This window comes from Lepus europaeus, chromosome 15, assembly GCF_033115175.1.
Source record: "Lepus europaeus isolate LE1 chromosome 15, mLepTim1.pri, whole genome shotgun sequence".
NCBI classification, from domain to species: Eukaryota; Metazoa; Chordata; class Mammalia; order Lagomorpha; family Leporidae; genus Lepus; species Lepus europaeus.
In genome coordinates this window covers 56,971,853-56,990,459 of record NC_084841.1, presented here as the reverse complement: position 1 = coordinate 56,990,459, position 18,607 = coordinate 56,971,853, and the positions used below count along the sequence as shown (strand labels likewise).

At 49.8% G+C, this 18,607-nt stretch overlaps 1 protein-coding gene across 2 annotated transcripts in view; it reads right to left on the bottom strand.

The window, feature by feature from the left end:
* The window catches only part of OCLN (occludin), a 72,534-nt gene extending 63,112 nt beyond the window's left edge, over positions 1 to 9,422 (bottom strand). Inside the window, exon 1 of one of the 2 annotated variants that reach the window (XM_062212205.1) lies at positions 9,353 to 9,422. The gene's annotated coding sequence lies outside the window, so the exon portion shown is untranslated. Of the gene's footprint in view, positions 1 to 9,195; positions 9,278 to 9,352 lie in introns of those variants that run through there. The other variant, XM_062212204.1, reaches the window with a different exon arrangement.
* Positions 9,423 to 18,607: the final 9,185 nt, after the last annotated feature.

Genomic DNA, 18,607 nt, shown 5'->3' with positions numbered 1-18,607 from the left:
GTCCACATCCCAAAAGCCCTTACAGGGAGCCCCAGTAGTGTATACCGACGGTTCTAAAACAGGAGTCGGTGCATATGTTGTTTCAGGATCTGTGCCAAAAACATTCCAATTCGCTACTAACTCCCCCCAGGTAACTGAACTTCTTATAGTTAACCAAGTCTTCTCTGATTTCCCCGGACCTGTCAATATTGTGTCTGATTCACGCTATGTGGTTAATTCTGTGTCTATCCTTGAGGCCGCAGGACTAGTCAATTCTTCATCCTCCGTAGCGACAGTTTTCCTCACCCTGCAAAAATCTATTTGGAATCGGTCTGCTCCTTTCTTTATTACTCATATTAGAGCTCATTCTTCCTTACCTGGACCCATGACCACAGGCAATGCTATAGCTGATCAAGCCACACGCCCCATTTGGATACTCCAATTTTCTTCCCCAGAAGAGCAGGCTATCCAGTTTCATTCAGAGTTCCATGTAAACGCAAAAACCCTTGCCGCCAAATTCGGTCTTTCTCGTGCTGCCGCTCGCGATATTGTTCGCCATTGTGCCGCATGCCCTACTTTAACCCCTGTGCCTTCGGTGGGGGTTAATCCCCGAGGATTACTACCAGGACATATCTGGCAGATGGATGTCACCCACATATCCGAGTTTGGGACCTTAAAGTATGTTCATGTGTCAGTTGACACCTGTTCCCAAGTAATTTTTGCTTCTCTGGAGACGGGTGAGCGTACCACCCATGTCATTAATCACTGCCTTGCTGCATGGGCAGCCTGGGGCAAACCAAAAACTTTAAAAACAGATAATGGTCCTGCATACACAAGTAAATCATTCCAAGATTTCTGCACCCGTATGCAGGTACAACATAAAACTGGAATCCCTTATAACCCTCAGGGACAGGCCATAATTGAAAGGGCTCATCGAACCCTCAAGGCTTTTCTCTTAAAACAAAAGGAGGGAATTGCCACGGGCAAAACCCCTCGAATGCGCCTCTCCCTTGCACTGTTTACTATAAACTTTTTGAATTTGACAGATCATTCTATGTCCCCCGCTGAGAGACACATGTTAAAGGAGCCATCTTCACGAGGCTATGTCCGTTGGAAAGATGTCCTCACGGGAAAGTGGTACGGCCCGGATCCGGTATTATGCTGGAACCGAGGCGCGGTCTGTGTCTTCCCACAGGAATCTGGAAGAGAACCTCTCTGGATACCGGAAAGATTGGTCAGAAAAACAGCCCCGCCGCCGCAAGATACACCTCTATCACCTACGGACGACATCTCCCCCGAGATAACCGAGATTACCACGCTCTCACAGGACGACAAATTGCAACAAAACAACGAGACGTGAGATGCACCCCTTCCGCTTCTTCATACTGGCAGCGGCTTTGCTCCCTGGCTCTTATGCGGGCTTTAACTCCAACCCCACTGCTTTACTGCAGAACGTAGGCAACCCTTGCGACTGCAAGGGGGGGACCAGCAACACCGTACTGCAGCGTACTCACATCGCCACAGCTGATTGTGGGGACAAAACTGCATATCTGCCCCTCCAGGGGATCCCCGGCCTACCACGCGGCTACATATGTGTGCCCAAATCCCGCGTTTCTGATCCCCATAGCAAAAACCACTCCTGTCCTTGCTCGACCTTTCAAGAATCCATGCACAGCTCTTGCGATTCCTCATACTTCCAATGCACTTCTGGCGGTCAGTCGTACTATGCCACCCAGTTACAAAGTACTCGCAGGTCCTCTAGTCCTGACCATTTGCCACAGGTAGTCCATTCATCCCCCTACCTCTCAGCCCCCTGTGTTGGTACGCCTGGACAGTGGGCGTGCTGGCGCACTACGGCACCCGTGCATATCTCTGATGGCGGAGGCCCACAGGACCAGCTCCGCCACCAACAGCTAACAAAGCGTTGGAAAACCCTCTTTTCTCCTTCTCCTTTGCTGTATCACCCCTTGGTCAGGCCTCGACCTCATTCTGTGGCCCTTGATCCACAAACTCAGGATATTCTTGAGGCTACTCACAGGGCATTAAATCTAACCGCCCCCAGCTTGGCTCAGGATTGTTGGTTGTGCTTGGCCCTAGGGACACCTTACCCGCTAGCGATTCCTGTCTTAAATTCTTCCCTTCTTAATCTTACCACTGACAATTGTTCTGCCACTCCTCCTTTCCCTGTACAAGTATCTTCTCCTCTGAATGCCTCCTGCATTACTACCAATTTGAACTCTACAGACGCTGTTCCAGTAGGAATTTCCCTGTCACTATGCAACTACGAAGTACTAACCGTCAGTCCGTCTCAAAGATGTGCTCCCCCTGGCCACGTGCTGGTTTGCGGATCTCATGCCTACTCCGCGCTTCCCTTTAATTGGACTGGGATCTGTGCTCTTGCCATCATTCCCCCAGACATAGAGATCATTCCGGGAGACCAGCCGATCCCCATACCCGCCTTGGATACCTGGCCTGTTCGTACAAAGCGAGCGGTCCACATGGTACCCTTGTTAGTAGGCCTTGGCATCGCTACCGCCGTGGGTACTGGTACGGCGGGATTAGGAGTTTCCTTGGATAAGTATACCAAACTTGCACATCAAATGATTAGTGACATGGAAGCCGTAGGTCAGTCCCTCCAGGAAATTCAAGATCAAATAGACTCCCTCGCAGAAGTGGTCCTGCAAAATAGGCGTGGCCTGGATCTTTTAACCGTGGAGAAGGGAGGTGTCTGTCTTGCTTTACAGGAACGCTGCTGTTTCTACACCAACAAGTCTGGAGTGGTCCGAGATCGAGTAAAAAAAAAAAAAAAAAAAAAAAAAAAAAAAAAAAAATTACAAGAATCCCTAGAAAAAAGACGCAAAGAACTATATGAAAACCCGCTCTGGAGCGCCTGGAACGGATTCCTTCCTTACCTTCTCCCTTTCCTGGGACCGTTAATATCTCTGTTCCTATTGTTGTCCATAGGTCCCTGTGTACTTCGCTGGGTGAGCTCCTTCATCAACAACAAGTTGGAGAGCGTCAGACATCAGTTCCGCGCGGCAGCGTATGCTGCTCTCCATCACCGTGATCCGGATGCATATGCCATGCTGGCTCGCATGACTTATGACCGGGTCCATACCAGCGATTAAAACCCTCGTCCCCCCATCCCTACTCACGCCTCACATTTGGACAATGCCTCCATCAGGCACACACCTTCCTCGAGTTGTCTTGTTCCCCCTCTCATTCATTGGGCTGTATCACCCATCCCTGACGGGGAGCGAAAACTGGGTATGCGAGACCAAAGGTACTGCAGCAGGAGTCCACCCGGGGGTTCCGGGGGTCCTGGGAGAGCATATGCATATGCATGCAGGTTCAATTCCCAGCCTGCCCCAGCAAAAGGGAATAAAAACTGATCCCTAACGGAGACATCAGGGGTTGTGGCCAGGCCCTTGAAGTTCCGTAACTAACGGATCACAAGCACGCTGGGTATGCACCTCTACTCTCTGCCTAGTAAATATTCTCCCGGCCCTCATGAGCCAGGGCCGTCGGGGATGTGATTTGTGCAAAAACAAAAGGAGGGAGATGTAGGGAACCAGACCGGAGGAACCGTGCCCCTAAGATGGCGCCGACTCCCTGCTTCCGGGTTCTTCCTCATCTCAGGGAGTTCCCGCTCTTGCTCGCTCCTTCCCGCCTTAGATTTCCCGCTCTAGCTCGCTCCTTCCCGCCTTGCCACGAGATTGTCCTATCCCCGCGCTTCTAGCCTATCACCTGATTTGTGACGTGTATTGTGCATATAAACCCTTGCTACGCGGGTGTAAGGGAAGTTCCTGCCCAGAAGAGATCGAAGCTGGATCTCCTGCTTGCCGAGCAATAAAGGAACCCCGTGCAAAGTGTTCGGTCTCTGTCTCTTGCTGGACGAGGACGGCGCCGAGCAACTCCCTACACCTACACACACACACACACACACTCAGCCATTTCTTTTTCTCTGAGGCCTTTTACAGAAACTTTCCAGGCCAGCACTGTGGCACAGTGGGTAAAGCTGCTGCCTGTGATGTCATGTCAGTACCCCATATGAGCATCAGTTCGAGTCCCAGCTGCTCTGCTTCCCATCCAGCTCCCTGCTAATGCACCTGGAAAAGCAGGGGAGGATGGCCCAAGTGCTAGGGCCCCTGCACCCACATGGGAGAGCCGAAGAAACTCCTGCGTCCTTGTTTCAGTCTGGCCCAGCCCTAACTGTTGCAGCCATTTGGGGAGTGAAGCAGCAGATGGAAGATCGCTCTGTCTCCCCCCACACCTCCATAACTGCCTTTCAAATAAATCTTTTAAAAAAGAAAGTCCTCACACCTGGTGATTCTGGAGAATTCCCAGAGCAAGTGCCCGTACCCCTAACCAGTGAGCTTCCTGTCTGGCTAGTACACGCTACCACAACATCTGCAAGCCACCACTGTCGCTAGCTCCAGCTCAGGCAGCCAAAGGCCCGAAACATTTCAACACATGCCCCTCTTTGCTCAGCTGCTCCCTGAGACACACCCCTTGCAGCCCTTCTGCAACGTGAAACAACCTTCCAACAAACTGGCGCTAACCAATCTAGCTTGTCCCGCATACTTTGGCCTGCTGAATATCAGCCAAGTAAGCAATCCAAAAGTGCAAACTTGGGGGCTGGTGCTGTGGCTCAGCAGGTTAAGCTGCTGCCTAAGACACTGGCATCCCGTATGGAGCAGCTGGCTCTGCTTCTGAGCCTGCTCTCTGCTAATGTACCTGGGAAAGCAGCAGAAGACGGCCCAAGTACCTGGGTCCCTGTCACCCACAGGGGAGACCTAGAGGAAGCTCTTGGTTCCTGGCTTCAGCCTGGACCACAGCAGCCATTTAGGAAGTGAAGTAGCAGATGGAAGATCTCTCCCTCTCTTTCTCTCTCTCATTCTTCCTTTCAAATAAAATCTTTAAAAAAATTAAAATGTAAACTTAATTTTAAAAATCGAGAGCTTAAGTGCAGAATAAAGGAGACCTGGTGTTTTCATGCAGGTGCTTTATGGTGCTCTATTAAAAAAAAAAGATTTATTTATTTGAAAGGTAGAGTTACAGAGAGAGAGGGAGAGTAAGAGGTCTTCTATCTGCTGGTTCACCCCCTGGATGGCTGCACCACCTGGGAGCACAGGCCCAAGGACTTGAGCTATCCTCTGCTGCTTTTCCAGGTGCATTAGCAGGGAGCTAGATGGGAAGTGGAGCAACCAAAATGCAAACCGGCATCCATATGGGATTCCAGCATAGTAGGAGGCAGCTTAACCTGCTACAGCACAGCACCAGCCACAGTGCAGCTGTTTGTTTGTTTTTAATGTATTGCAGTTAGCTCTTTTAGCTCTTTTTTTTTTTTTAAGATTTATTTATTTTACTTGAAAGTCACAGTTACACGAAGAGGGAAAAAGAGGCAGAGAGGCAGAAAGAGAAAGAGAGAGAGAGAGAGAGAGAGATCTTCCATCTGCTGGTTCACTCCCCAAATGGCCACAATGGCTGGAGCTGAGCTTAGCTGATCTGGAGCCAGGAGCCAGGAGCTATTTTTAAAAAGTGCATTTTCAGGGCCGGCGCTGTGGCACAGTGGGTAAAGCCACCGCCTGCAGTGCCAGCATTCGATATGGGCACCAGTTTGAGACCCCGCTGCTCCACTTCTGATCCAGCCCTCTGCTATGGCCTGGGAAAGCAGTAGAAGATGGCCCAAGTCCTTGGGCCCCTGCACCCACATGGGAGACCCTGAAGAAGCTCCTGGCTCCTGGCTTCAGATTGGCTCAGCTCTGGTTGTTGCGGCCATTGGGGAGTGAAGACCTCGCTCTCTGTGTCTCTACCCCTCTCTGTAACTCTTTCAAATAAATAAATCTTTAAAAAAAAAATGACAAATGACTGGAAAAACAGGAAATGTTTGGCCTGGTGAGCCCAACATGAGCATTCCTCTGGCAGCCCTGAAATATCTGAAGAGCTGTCTTTGTAGCCCTAGAAATGGTTAAAGAACAAAATAAAAGGCCGGCGCTGTGGCTTAACAGGCTAATCCTCCACCTTGCGGCGCCGGCACACCGGGTTCTAGTCCCAGTCGGGGCGCCGGATTCTATCCCGGTTGCCCCTCTTCCAGGCCAGCTCTCTGCTATGGCCCAGGAAGGCAGTGGAGGATGGCCCAAGTCCTTGGGCCCTGCACCCGCATGGGAGACCAGGAGAAGCACCTGGCTCCTGGCTTCGGATCAGCGAGATGCGCCGGCCACAGCAGCCATTGGAGGGTGAATCAACGGCAAAGGAAGACCTTTCTCTCTGTCTCTCTCTCTCACTATCCACTCTGCCTTTCAAAAAAAAAAAAAAAACCAAAACCAGAGAGTCAGTTTCATGTTAGAAAGTGTCTCCCTCACCCTGATCCACACCCCCTCCAACAATAACAACACAACACGAGCTCAGGCCATTTATGCAAAGCTCACATTATGGGATATTTTTTGGAGACCAGACTGTATAGTGTCTTTCCAGGCAGAGACTGAGACAATGCTTCAGGGGGAAAAAGGACCAACGCCCAGCACAGCACCCTTGACAGTACTGGCAGCAGGTGTGTGAGTGGGGAAGAGGAAAAGGCAACTGGATCTGGCCTTAGGGCCCTCATGATCACCTTCATAAAACCTGTGTCAGGGACACTACATCAAGGGGCAGGGGCAAAATGAATCCCACAGACAGATCCTTGTTGGACATGTTCAACTGAAAACCAGCATCACACAGAAAAATGTTCTTTCTTTGAAAACAGTTACTGGTTAAAACTGTCCTAATAGAAACATAGGCTGAGCTGGGGGAAAAAGTCTGAAAATGCTTTGCTCTCACATTATTCCTTAAGGAAAACTGTCAACAAGTGAACTGGTAACCTTACTGTATTTATGGGGAGTCTGTTCCTTTTAGATCACACGCAGCAAGAGTCAATTTGCCTTTTAAAAGTATAGGTTAGAGCAGTTAAGATGCCCACAACATGCATCTGAGTGCCTGGGTTTAATTCTAAGCTCCAGCTCCTAACTTGAGTTCCTGGCTAGTGGGCGTCCTAGGAGGTACCTGTAACGACACCTGTGACTGGGTTCCTGCCATCCCAATGGGAGACCTGGGGTTGTACTCCAGCTCTGGGTTATGACTGTGGCCCCCTGCCCACTGTGAGCATTTGGGAGTGAATCAGCAGATGGGAGCGCTTGTGCATGGGCTCTCTCTGCCTCTCACATAAGTGGGGGGAAAAACACAAACTTTGGGGGCTGGCACTGTGGTACAACGGGTAAAGCCGCCACCTGCAACTCTGGCATCTCATATGAGTGCTGGTTCGAGTCCCGACTGCTGCATTTCAGATCTAGCTCCCTGCTAATGCACCTGGGGAAGCAAGGGAAGATGGTCCAAGTGCTTGGGCTCCGGCACCCATGTGGGAGACCTGGAAGAAGCTCCTGGCTCCTACGGCCCAGCTCTGGCCTTTGCAGTCATCTGGGGGAGTGAACCAGTGGATGGAAGATCACTCTCTGTCTCTCCCCCTCTCTCTCTCTAACTCTGCCTTTCAAAAAAAAAAAAAAAAAAACCTTTATTTATAATGCAATCAATGAAAACTTCCTTCTGTGCGGCTCCTGGGAAGGTGAAAGATGTACCTGTTTATTCACGTGGTGAACATAGAATTTCCTCATTGAAAAGACAACAACAATTCCCACATTATCTTCAGGAGAAAACGAGGAATGTCACCTTTACATCGGGCAAGGCCACAGGGGCTGTTCAAGGGCAGAGAACCTCAGAAAAGCTCGCCAATCTGCTCTGATGCTGGAATATCGAGCACTGCTGCATCCGACACACCTTCCCAGGTCAGGTGAAGCGGTTTTCCAGACAGCCCATGTTACATGCTTCCCCTGCAAGCCGGCAGCCACCTTTAAAATGCAGGTCCAACAGGACCTGCCTTGGGTAGAGGAGGCACTGCCCACTACTTCCCTAAACAGCCAGGTAAAGAACCTGCTGGCAGGTGCATAGCTTGTGTTATCTATGTCACTACACCCCTCCCAACATAACAAACGAGACACCTAACAACTAAATAAACGCAAACTTTTTTACTGAGCATTATTTTGCCTAAGGAGATATCTATAGGTGTGGCTCCACCATTTAAAATATCTTTTAAAAACACCAGTAGCAAAAGTACAGGCACCATGCAAAAGAACAACTGTTGCACCTGCGAGAAACCTACCTCCACCTAGAAAGAACCAGGTTTCGACCTCAGCACGTCACCCGAATCACCCTCGTGGGAAGAGCTCCTGTTTTCCCGGGATCCCAATAATGCACCTGTTGTGCAGAACCTGGAAAGCGGCCTGCAGCCCGCCCAGCCCCGGGGCTTCCCCCTCGGGCTCCGTCGCTCCACCAAGACGCCAGGGGCTCCGAGGGGCTCCCAGCCCCAGGGCGCAGAGGCCATTTTGGCTCCCCGCACGCAGCCCCGGGCGCCTGCCCGCTCCCACACTGGCCGGTCGGGCGACTGCGGGTCCCCGGCCGCGCGCTCCGCGGCGCCCGAGCAGGCTCGGCCGCAGGCAGGTCCGCCCACCTGGCGGTGGCCTTTCGGTCACGGGTGAGGACCCGAGGCGTGAGCCGCTTCCCTAGAAGTCCAGCCTCACTCGAAACTCACTCTCCGCCCCCTGGCTTAAATCGACGCGGATTCAAACAACTCTCACGGAGTGGCTTCGAAAGGCCAGGGTGGCTCACGGCGCGACTCCAGGAATTCTGACCCGGAGCAAACCGGCCACCCCTCGCCGGACACCCAAGGGCTGGGGTGCGGCCGAAGCCGCCCCGGCCGGCCAGCGGCCCCTGGCCTAGGACTTGGCAGCCGGCGCCGCGCCCCTGTGCCTAGGACCACCCCAAATCCAAAAGGAAAAAGAAAAGACCTGTGTAGCCTAGCGCGCTGTCCTTACTCCTCCCGCCCCCCTAAAACAGAAAAGCTACCCGCGCCGCCCGGACCCTGGTCCCTTGCAGCGTTTGGGTCGAACAAAGCTGGTCCCCCGCGGCCCGGGCACGCAGCCTGCCCCAGCGCCAGGCGCGGCTCCCTCCAGAGTCCCGCAGCCCGCGAGCGAAACCGGCACCGAAACCAGCGCTGAGCGTCCTCCCCGGCCAGCGGAGACCCTCGGGCTCCCGTGCGGCCCCGGCGCCGCGCCCAACTCTCACCCACTCCCCGCGGCCGACCCCCACCGCACCCCGGGGGCCGCAGGAGCCACGGAGCGCGCTCACCTGGCTGGCGCACCGGAGGCCGCGCCGGCCGCCCGCGGGCAGCCCGGGACTGGGCTGCGGACCCAGCCCCTCGCCTCCTCCCGGCCCCGGCCGCCCTGCCCCGGGCACGCGCGCCCGCGCCCGGCCAGGGGCGCGAGAGGCCCCCCGCGCGTCCCACCTGCCGCGCCGCCGCCGTGTCCCCCGCGCTCCGGCCGCCGCTCCCCGGACTCCAGCCGCCTGCGCGCGACCCGGGCGGCCAGGGGAGGCGGGCGCTCGCGAGAGGTGTGGTGCGGCGGCCTCCTCCCCCGGTGACCCATTCACCTGAAACTCGCCGGGGCGGGGGAGGGGAGCGGGGACCGGCCCTGCCCCGCACACCCCGCCGGCGCGCTCAGTTAAAGGAGCCGCACCGCGTTTCGGCCGCGGCGGCCCGGGCTCGCGGGAGGCGGGGGGCGGTGGCGGAGCCCCCCGGGCCGCACCGCGGGAGCTGGCGGAGGGAGGCGGGCGGGGGCTGCTCGTCCTCGCACCCCTTCCTCCCCTCTGAACGGTGGTCGGAAGAAGGATCCGGAGGTGTTCCTCCAGCCGCCGACTCCTGGAGACACTTTGGGAGGTCGCGATCGTTTAGGAGCACTTTCGGGAGAAGCCCGTCGCTCAGAGTAACGGGCAGGGGCCGGGTTCTCGCCCCCGAATGGGACTGTGTGATTGGCAGGCGGCTCTGAGCGGCTTCTCGACTGTTTTGGCTTAAAAGACAAAGGAGAAAAAAACAAAAACAAACAAACAAAAAAAAAAAAACTTAGTTCTGATAACTAAGTGAATAGATTTCTATTATTTCTTGGTCTGTGATTAACCGCGTACTGTCTATGTATGTGACAGTGTTGTATTTCGACTTTTTAGCAAAATTGTACCCTGGGATGTGGTCGTTTTAGTTCTTACCACGGGTCTGCCTCGAAAGCAAGCATTTAGGGTTCTTGAAGCCTGACTCCGTATTCCTGAGATGCCAGCCTTGCCGACGAGTCTGTCCAATCCCGCCCACCCCTGAGCCCTTAATAAGTGGTTAGAGCTGGGACGCTCCCGTGTATTAGATCTTAAGGCACAATTCAATAGTGAAGGAAGTAAAAGCTTGTAGACATAGCATAAGGTGTTTTAAATGATGACAGCCTTAATAGGTAATTAATCTAATTGGTATTTTTTTTTTCGTGGAAGTCATCCTTGCAGGGTGATTGTAGTTTTTGAGTGATGCCGTTTAAATTAGTATTGGTAACACTGGGGAAGTCAAGTTAATCCTCTTAATGTTCAATGCCAGATTACTGAAATCTCCAAACATTCCAGCCGGTTTATAATTAAACAAGGGAACATTTCCTAATGCTCCCAAGGTTTGTAAACACGTGTCTTTTACTTTATAATGTATCTTGACATTCCCTAAACAATAGAGTACAGCAAAGAGGTGATCCTCAGAGCTTCTTTCTATTTTTGGAAAAGAAATGTATTCCACTCAGCATCAAATGAATCCTTTCCAAGTGTGCATTCAAGTCAGTGATTTTTGAAATGCTCACAAGGTTGATTTCACATTTCCCTCACCCCAGACCCAGGAGCCAGCACTTCCCACTTCCCTCTCCCCAAACACTAATATTCTTCCTGTCTCTATTGATTTGCCCAAGCTGGACATTTTATACGAGTAGATAACAGAATACAGTCATTCCTTGGTGTCTAAGAACCCCAAAATCTGAGATGATCAAGTCCCTTACATAAAACGTCGTTTTATTTGCATATAACCTGTGTGTATCTCCCTTACACTGTGTCATCAATATAAGTGCTGTGTAAACAGTGGTTGTACTATATTTAGGATCTAATGATGAGGAAAAATGTCTGTACATGTTCAGTACAGACTGAGCTTTTTTTCCCAAATGGTTTGCATCCAGAGTTGGTTGAATGCATGGATCCAGAGGGTCAGTGGGTGTAGCCTTTGTGGCTGGTTTCTTTTATTTCACATTCTGTTTTCAAGATTCATGTGTGCTGTAGCAGGCACCAATACCACATTCCTTTTTTATGACTGAGTAATACTCCTGTGTATGGCTGTTCCACATTTCCTTTAATCCATTCACCCGTTGATAGAGATTTAGAAACATTCATGTGTAAGTTTTTGTGTGGATTTCTTTCTAATTCTTTTGCGTAGGGTTTTATTATTTTTTACATATTTATTTGAGAGGCAGAGAGAGAGCTTCCATCTGCTAGCATTCCCCAAATGCCCTCAGTGGACAGCCATGAAGCCAGGAACCAGGAATTCAATGTGGGTGGTCTGCTTCCTCCCAGGGTCTGCAATGGCGGGAAGCTGGATTCAGGAGCAGGGCCAGGATCAGAGGGTGAACCCAGCACTCGGCTGTGGGATGCAGGCATCTTAGGTGCTGTCCTAACCACTGCGCCAAACACCTGCCCTGAAACTTACTTCCTGGTTATTGCTGAATCCATACATAGGGATAATAGGATTTGTTAAGTTGAATTACATGAAACTGGCAATGGTTGATCATTTTTTAATTGCAAAAATGGCAACTTCATATGGTTCAACTCAATACTAAATTAAATTTCTGGGAAATGTTTTATACCATTTGTATTTGGTTCAGATTAGTTTTCCAAACTATACTCACAACAGTAAAAGACCCAAAAACTAGTGTTGTTTGAACTATTGCCTAATACTCATTCTGTACATATTAGGTAGTAATTGAAAGTATCTAGAAAGAAAATCCAACCTTAAAACTTAAACATACCTTTGATAGCAAAACAAACTTTATTAGGAAGTAAAGGACTATACTCAATTGCATCACGTTACATAACCATAAATTGTAGCAAAAATTAATTATATTTTTACCAAGTATTGCTTCTTGGCAACTATTTGATTAAAATCCCCATGACTCAGAAACAAAGTAAATATTATTCTCAGAAGACCTACGATTAGAAATTTGTTGATTTTACCTGCAGTCAAATGGGTGATAAAACTAAAAACGGTTTTCTCTTCCTTATTATATGTAAAGGAGAAGGTTAGCTGCTCAGATTATACTGTCAGAAATTTGCATTCAAGTCTGCATTGCCATTTAGTAGCTGGAAATTATATAGTCTAATTTTTCTCCAGTGAACATCCGGGATGAAAATAAATAGTACCATACAAGATAGTTGGTAGGCTCGTGGGACAGTCTCCAAGGAAGACTGCACGCTGGGCCATAAAACAAGTCTCAGTGAATTTTTAGCAGGTCATTACTGTGTCCCATCAGCCGGGAATAGTCCTTGAGACAGAAGTTTTCCAGAAATATTGCTTGAATGAGTGTGTAGATGAATCTAACCCTGATTCTCCTAACCCCACTTGTCCGTAGAGTCTTAGCCATCTCTCAGGCAGCCTCCTGCCACTGTGAAACCAGCACATTCCTTGGTAGCATTTCAAGGCTTACATCTGGAGAACTAGGGCTTAGAGAAGAAAAGAAGAGAGATTAAAATATTTCCACTCTGCTGCACCTGCTTAGTGAATGAATCCAAAGTTTGGTATTTGTTCAAGAGCAATCTCAATTTAGAGTTGCTGAGGACACCCTGTCCCCCCCCCCCCCCCCCTGCGAGGGAGGCTCCCTCCTCCACAGAGCACGGTTCCTTGGATAAGTGGGAGAATCTATGGGGCAGTGAGCAGGAAGGCAATTTCTAAGAGGACGATTATGATGAGGGAGTAAACCTCTGTCTCCTCACTTCCTGTGCAGGAAGCAAGATCCTCCCAGGAGGAATTCAAGGTGGAACAAAGAGAATCAACAGCTGAACAGGAACTTCAACAACTGAAATAATAATTAATAATAACAACCTTCCTTACTCAGAGAAAGGCATGTGCCAGGTGCTGTGCTGTGTGTTTTATAAGCTTTTGATTTTTTTTTTATTTTTGCCTTTACAGAAACCATATGATGTACTGTTCTTTTCTCCATTTTATGCATTGGAAAACTACAGCTCGGAAAAGGTTGATCATTTACTCAGGTTATCTGCTTGGTGATAGACAGGATTCACACCCAGGTCATGTGTTCCTGCACTCATGTTCTCAACAGCTTCACTGTACTTTAGGTGACTTGCTAATACTGTGTTTTTTTAAAAAAACGATTAATTAATTTATTTGAAAAGCAGAGAGTTACAGAGAGGCAGAATCAGAGAGAGAGAGAAGTCTTCCATCCATTGGTTCACTGCCCAAATGGCTGCACCAGCTGGAACTGGGCTGATCCGAAGCCAAGAGACAAGAGTTTCTTCCAGGTTTCCCATGTGGGTGCAGGGGCCCAAGGACTTGGGCCATCTTCTGCTGCTTTCCCAGGTGCATTAGCAGGGAGCTGGATTAGAAGTGGAGTAGCCAGTACTCAAACTGGTGCCCATATGGGATGCCTGCCCCACAGGCGGTGGCTCTACCCACTGTGCTGCAGTACCAGTCCTTTTAATACTGTATTAAACTGTGCATATATGTCATATATTTTTGTGGGAATTTATTTTATAATACAAAATATTTTTAAGGATAGAATTTAGAGACATGATTAGAAGGTGGTTACTGACCTAAGTCCAGGTGTGTTGTTTTGTGAATAACATTCCTCAAATACCCAAAGAAAGTAACTTCATCAGATCAGAGTAGGCTTGGTACCATCATCCGTGGAGAGAGGGATCTGGTATGGGCCAGAATATTGTCGCAATGGATGATGCAGAGAAAGAGATCTGGGGATGGTTTTTCTTTTCGTTTCGTTTTTTTTTTTTTTTTTTTTTTTTTTTTTTTTTTTTTTTTGACAGGCAGAGTGGATAGTGAGAGAGAGAGACAGAGAGAAAGGTCTTCCTTTTTGCTGTTGGTTCATCCTCCAATGGCCGCTGCGGCCGGCGCTTCGCGCTGATGCAAAGCCAAGAGCCAGGTGCTTCTCCTAGTCTCCCATGCGGGTGCAGGGCCCAAGCACTTGGGCCATCCTCCACTGCCTTCCCGGGCCATAGCAGAGAGCTGGCCTGGAAGAGGGGCAACCGGGATAGAATCCGGCACCCCAACCGGGACTAGAACCCGGTGTGCCAGCACCGCAAGGTGGAGGATTAGCCTGTTAAGCCATGGCGCCAGCCAAGGGATGGTTTTTCTTTTCTTTTCCTTTCTTTGGCCTTACCCTAGGTAATTCGCCTGAAATTCAGTTTACCAATCAGAGGTAGCAGGGCAGGACATTTCCCTGCAGATTTGAAGAAAATCTGTTTTATCTTTAAAACTGCACTGGTCGGGGCCTTTATTGTGGCTTCATGTGTAAAGCCGCAGCCTGCAACCCCAGCATCTCCTATGGACTTCAGTTCATGTCCCAGCTGCTCCACTTCCTATCCAGCTGCCTGCTAATGTGCCTGGGAAAGCAGCAGAAGGTGGCCCAAGTGCTTGCACCCATATGGGAGACTCTGCCTCCTGGCTTCAGCCTGACCCAGTGAGGGCTGTTGCAGCCTTCTTGGGGAGTGAACCAGCAGATGGAAGATCTCTCTCTCCACCTCTCCCTCTCTCTGTAATTCAGACTTTAAGAATAAATAAATATTTTTAAAATTTTTATAAATCTTTTTTTAGATTTATTTATTTATTTGAGAGGTAGAGTTACAAACAGAGAGAGGGAGAGACAGAGAACAAAGTCTTCCATTCGCTGGTTCAGTTCCCAAATGGCTATAATGGCCAGAGCTGTGCCAATCTGAAGCAAGGAACCAGGAGCTTCATGCTGGTCTCCACATGGGTGTAGGGGCCCAAGCACTTGGGCCATCTTCTGCTGCTTTCCCAGGTGCATTAGCAGGGAGCTGGATTGGAAGTGGAGCAGCTGGAACACGAACTGGTGCCCATATGGGATGCTGGAGCCGCCATAGGCAGAGGCTTAACCTACTACGCCATAGTGCTGGTCCCTTAAATATTTTTTTTTAACTTTTATCAGTCGTTCATTTGCAGTGGAAAATGGGCCTTGTGGCCATTCTTAGGAACTGGTCTTCTTGAATCTTGTAAATTCCAGAGAGGAAAGAGGAAAAAGTAAACATTAACCAAATACTGTGTTCCCATGTCTAATTTTAACTTCCTGGGGCTCTTTAACCTCCTGGGTCCCCAGACTTTACGAAGTGATCATCCTAATCTTGGATCTGAACTCTAGGAAAATCATTTGAACTGGTTGGGTGTAACACTGATCCACCTCGAGCAGATCACATGTTTCTCATCATTCTGTTGGTTCTAAGGGACACCCCTTCTCTTTTTTTTTTGACAGGCAGAGTTAGACAGTGAGAGAGAGAGAGAAAGGTCTTCCCCCCCACCGGTTCACCCCCTAAATGGCTGCCATGGCCAGAGCGCTGCGCTGATCTGAAGCCAGGAGCCAGGTGCTTCCTCCTGGTCTCCTAAGGGGGTGCAGGGCCCAAGGACCTGGGCCATCCTCCACTGCACTACTGGGCCACAGCAGAGAGCTGGACTGGAAGAGGAGCAACCTGGACAGAACCAGTGCCCTGACCGGGACTAGAACCCGCCGCAGGTGGAGGATTAGCCGAGTGAGCCACGGCGCCGGCCGACAGCCCTTCTTTTATTCATGCAAAGGGCTTCGTTGTAGAAGCGTTTCTGATTTTGTTTGGAGTTCCTTTGGCAGCATCTGGAGGTATCTACAAAGGGCAACTGTCCAGGGCTCCTAACATGTGGATGCGTATTGACACAGGGTGTGGTCTGAGCGCCATGTATGGGAACCGTACATGCAAAGGAATATTTGTTCAGTCAAAAAAAATATGGACTTAGTACCAAGGTATACCAACCTTGTTCTCAACCCTGGGATTTCAGTGGACCTAAGTCAGACAGGGTCCCTGTGGCAGGCTGTGCTCTAGTTGGCAGGAGACATGCAAGGTGACTAACCTGCAGATGAGCAAGAGACTTTCAGATGGTGGTGAGTGAGTTTTAAGAACTAATACAGGCGGCCGGTGCCACAGCTCACTAGGCTAAGCCTCCGCCTGCAGCGCCAGCACACCGGGTTCTAGTCCCGGTCGGGGTGCCAGATTCTGTCCCGGTTGCCCCTCTTCCAGGCCAGCTCTCTGCTGTGGCCTGGGAGTGCAGTGGAGGATGACCCAAGTGCTTGGGCCCTGCACCCACATGGGAGACCAGGAGGAAGCACCTGGCTCCTGGCTTTAGATCAGCACAGCGCTGGCTGCAATGCGCCAGCTGTAGCGACCACTTGGGGGGTGAACCAATGGAAAAAGGAGGACCTTTCTCTCTGTCTCTCTCTCTCTCTCACTGTCTAACTCTGCCTGTCAAAAAAAAAAGGATAGAGATGGCTAGGAGAGGCAGGTGGAGGAGCAGCAGTCAGCTGCTGGGAAGAGGTGACATCTGAGCTGAGGCTTTAGTGATGAGATGGAGCCAACCACAGGAAGATCTGAGCATGGTAAGGCTGGATCCAGCACCATTTTGGAGAGTAAAGGCGGAGGAAGCTAGAAGACAGGAGTGAGAGATGAGGTGCAGAGGTAAGATCTTTGCATGTTGTGCACAAATATGGGTGTTTTCTTCTAACTGCCACGGGATGGCTTTGAAGGGTTGTAAGCAAGTCAGATTGGTGGTTTTCGTTGTGAATTATGTGGAATTTTGAGTGGCAACCTAAATATTGTTCTTGATTTTAAGTAATTATTTGCTAATGCATGGACATTTGATCTTTGAAATATGTAGCTATTGAACAGAAAGAATTAAACTTGAGAAAGAGAGCCAGCGTGATCTGAAACCAGTTGATAGGATCTAGAGACTCGTGTTCATCTGCCTACGTGAATCTTGATGAGAAGGTCGGCCTTTGTGCCTGTGCAGTGGCAGACACAGGCAGGGCCAGAAAGGGAGGGGACAGGAGATGCTCTGCCATAATCACATATATTTACTTTTCATACTTTTCCTATATTTTCTAAAAGGTCTCAATGAACAAGTGTGTCTTATTCCTGACAGGAAAAACTTTTAATTGTTTTTCTTTTTATGTGAAAATTCAAACCTATAGAAAAGTTGAGAAAATAATGCAGTGACTATATGTTTCACCCAAATTAATTAATTGTTGACAATGTCCACATTCTCACATGTACACACATACACAGAGGACATGTAAGAAATGTATACATAGTATTTATTTGCTCCACCGTTTATATTCTAACATTTATACTTTTTTGTTACTTTTAAAAAAATAGTTAGATATGAAGTCACTTTGCCTTAATCATTTCAGCAGTTGGAAGCATCACTTAAGAAACAAGAAGTTGGTGGCCAGTGCTATGCTGTAGTAGGTTAAGCATGTGCCTGCTATGCTAGCATCCTGTATGGGCGCAGGTTCAAGTTCTGGCTGCTCCACTTCTAATCCAGCTCCCTGATAATGGCCTCGGAAAGCAGTAGAAGATGGCCTAAGTGCTTGGGTCCCTGCACCCACATGGGAGACCTGGTAAAAGTTCCCGGCTCCTGGCTTCGGGTCAGCGGAGCTCCAGCCATTGCAGCCATTTGGGGAGTGAAACAGCGGATGGAAGAGCTCTCTTTTTCTCTGTCTCTCCCTCTGTCTGTAACGATGCCTCTGAAGAGAAACAAGGAATTGGGGTTGGGGCCAGCATTGTGGCATAGCAGGTAAAGCCACTGCCTACAACACCAGCATTCCAGTCCCAGCTGCTCCATTTCTGACCTAGCTCCTTGCTAATGGCCTGAGAAAAATAGTGGAAGATGACCAAGGTGTCTGAGTCCCTTGCTTGGTTAAAGTGGTCCCTTCATCTCTCTTTTCTTTTATTTATTTGACAGACAGTGAAAGACAGAGACAGAGAGAAAGGTCTTCCTTCCATTGGTTCACCCCCAAATGGCTGCTACGGCTGGAGTTATGTGGATCTCAAGCCAGGAGCCAGGTGCTTCCCCCTGGTCATCCATGGGGGTGCAGGGCCCCAAGCACTTGGGCCATCCTCCACTGCCCTCCCGGGCCACAACAGAAAGCTGGACTGGAAGAGGAGCAACCGGGACTAGAACCCGGCACCCATATGGTATGCCTGCACTGCAGGTGGAGGATTAATCAAGTGAGCCACGGCGCCGGCCCCTCTCATTTTTCTTTGTAATTAATAGGTATTCCTGGGGCAATGGACACTTTCATTCAGTGTAACCATCTTATTCCCCAGCAACCTTCCATCTGCTGATATTTTTTTTTTTAAGATTTATTTTATTTATTTGAAAGGCAGAGTTACAGAGAGGCAAAGAGAGAGAGGTCTTCCATCTGCTGGTTCACTCTCCAAATGGCTGCAATTCCCAGAGCTGAGCCCATCCGAAGGCAGGAGCCAGGAGCTTCTTCAGGGTCTCCCACGCGGGTGCAGGGGTGCAAGGACTTGGGCCATCTTCCTCTGCTTTCCCAGGCCATAGCAGAGAGCTGGATCGAAGTGGAGCAGTAGTGACTTTGAAAAACCCGAGGGACCCTTGCTCCGGTGTTTGGTGTGC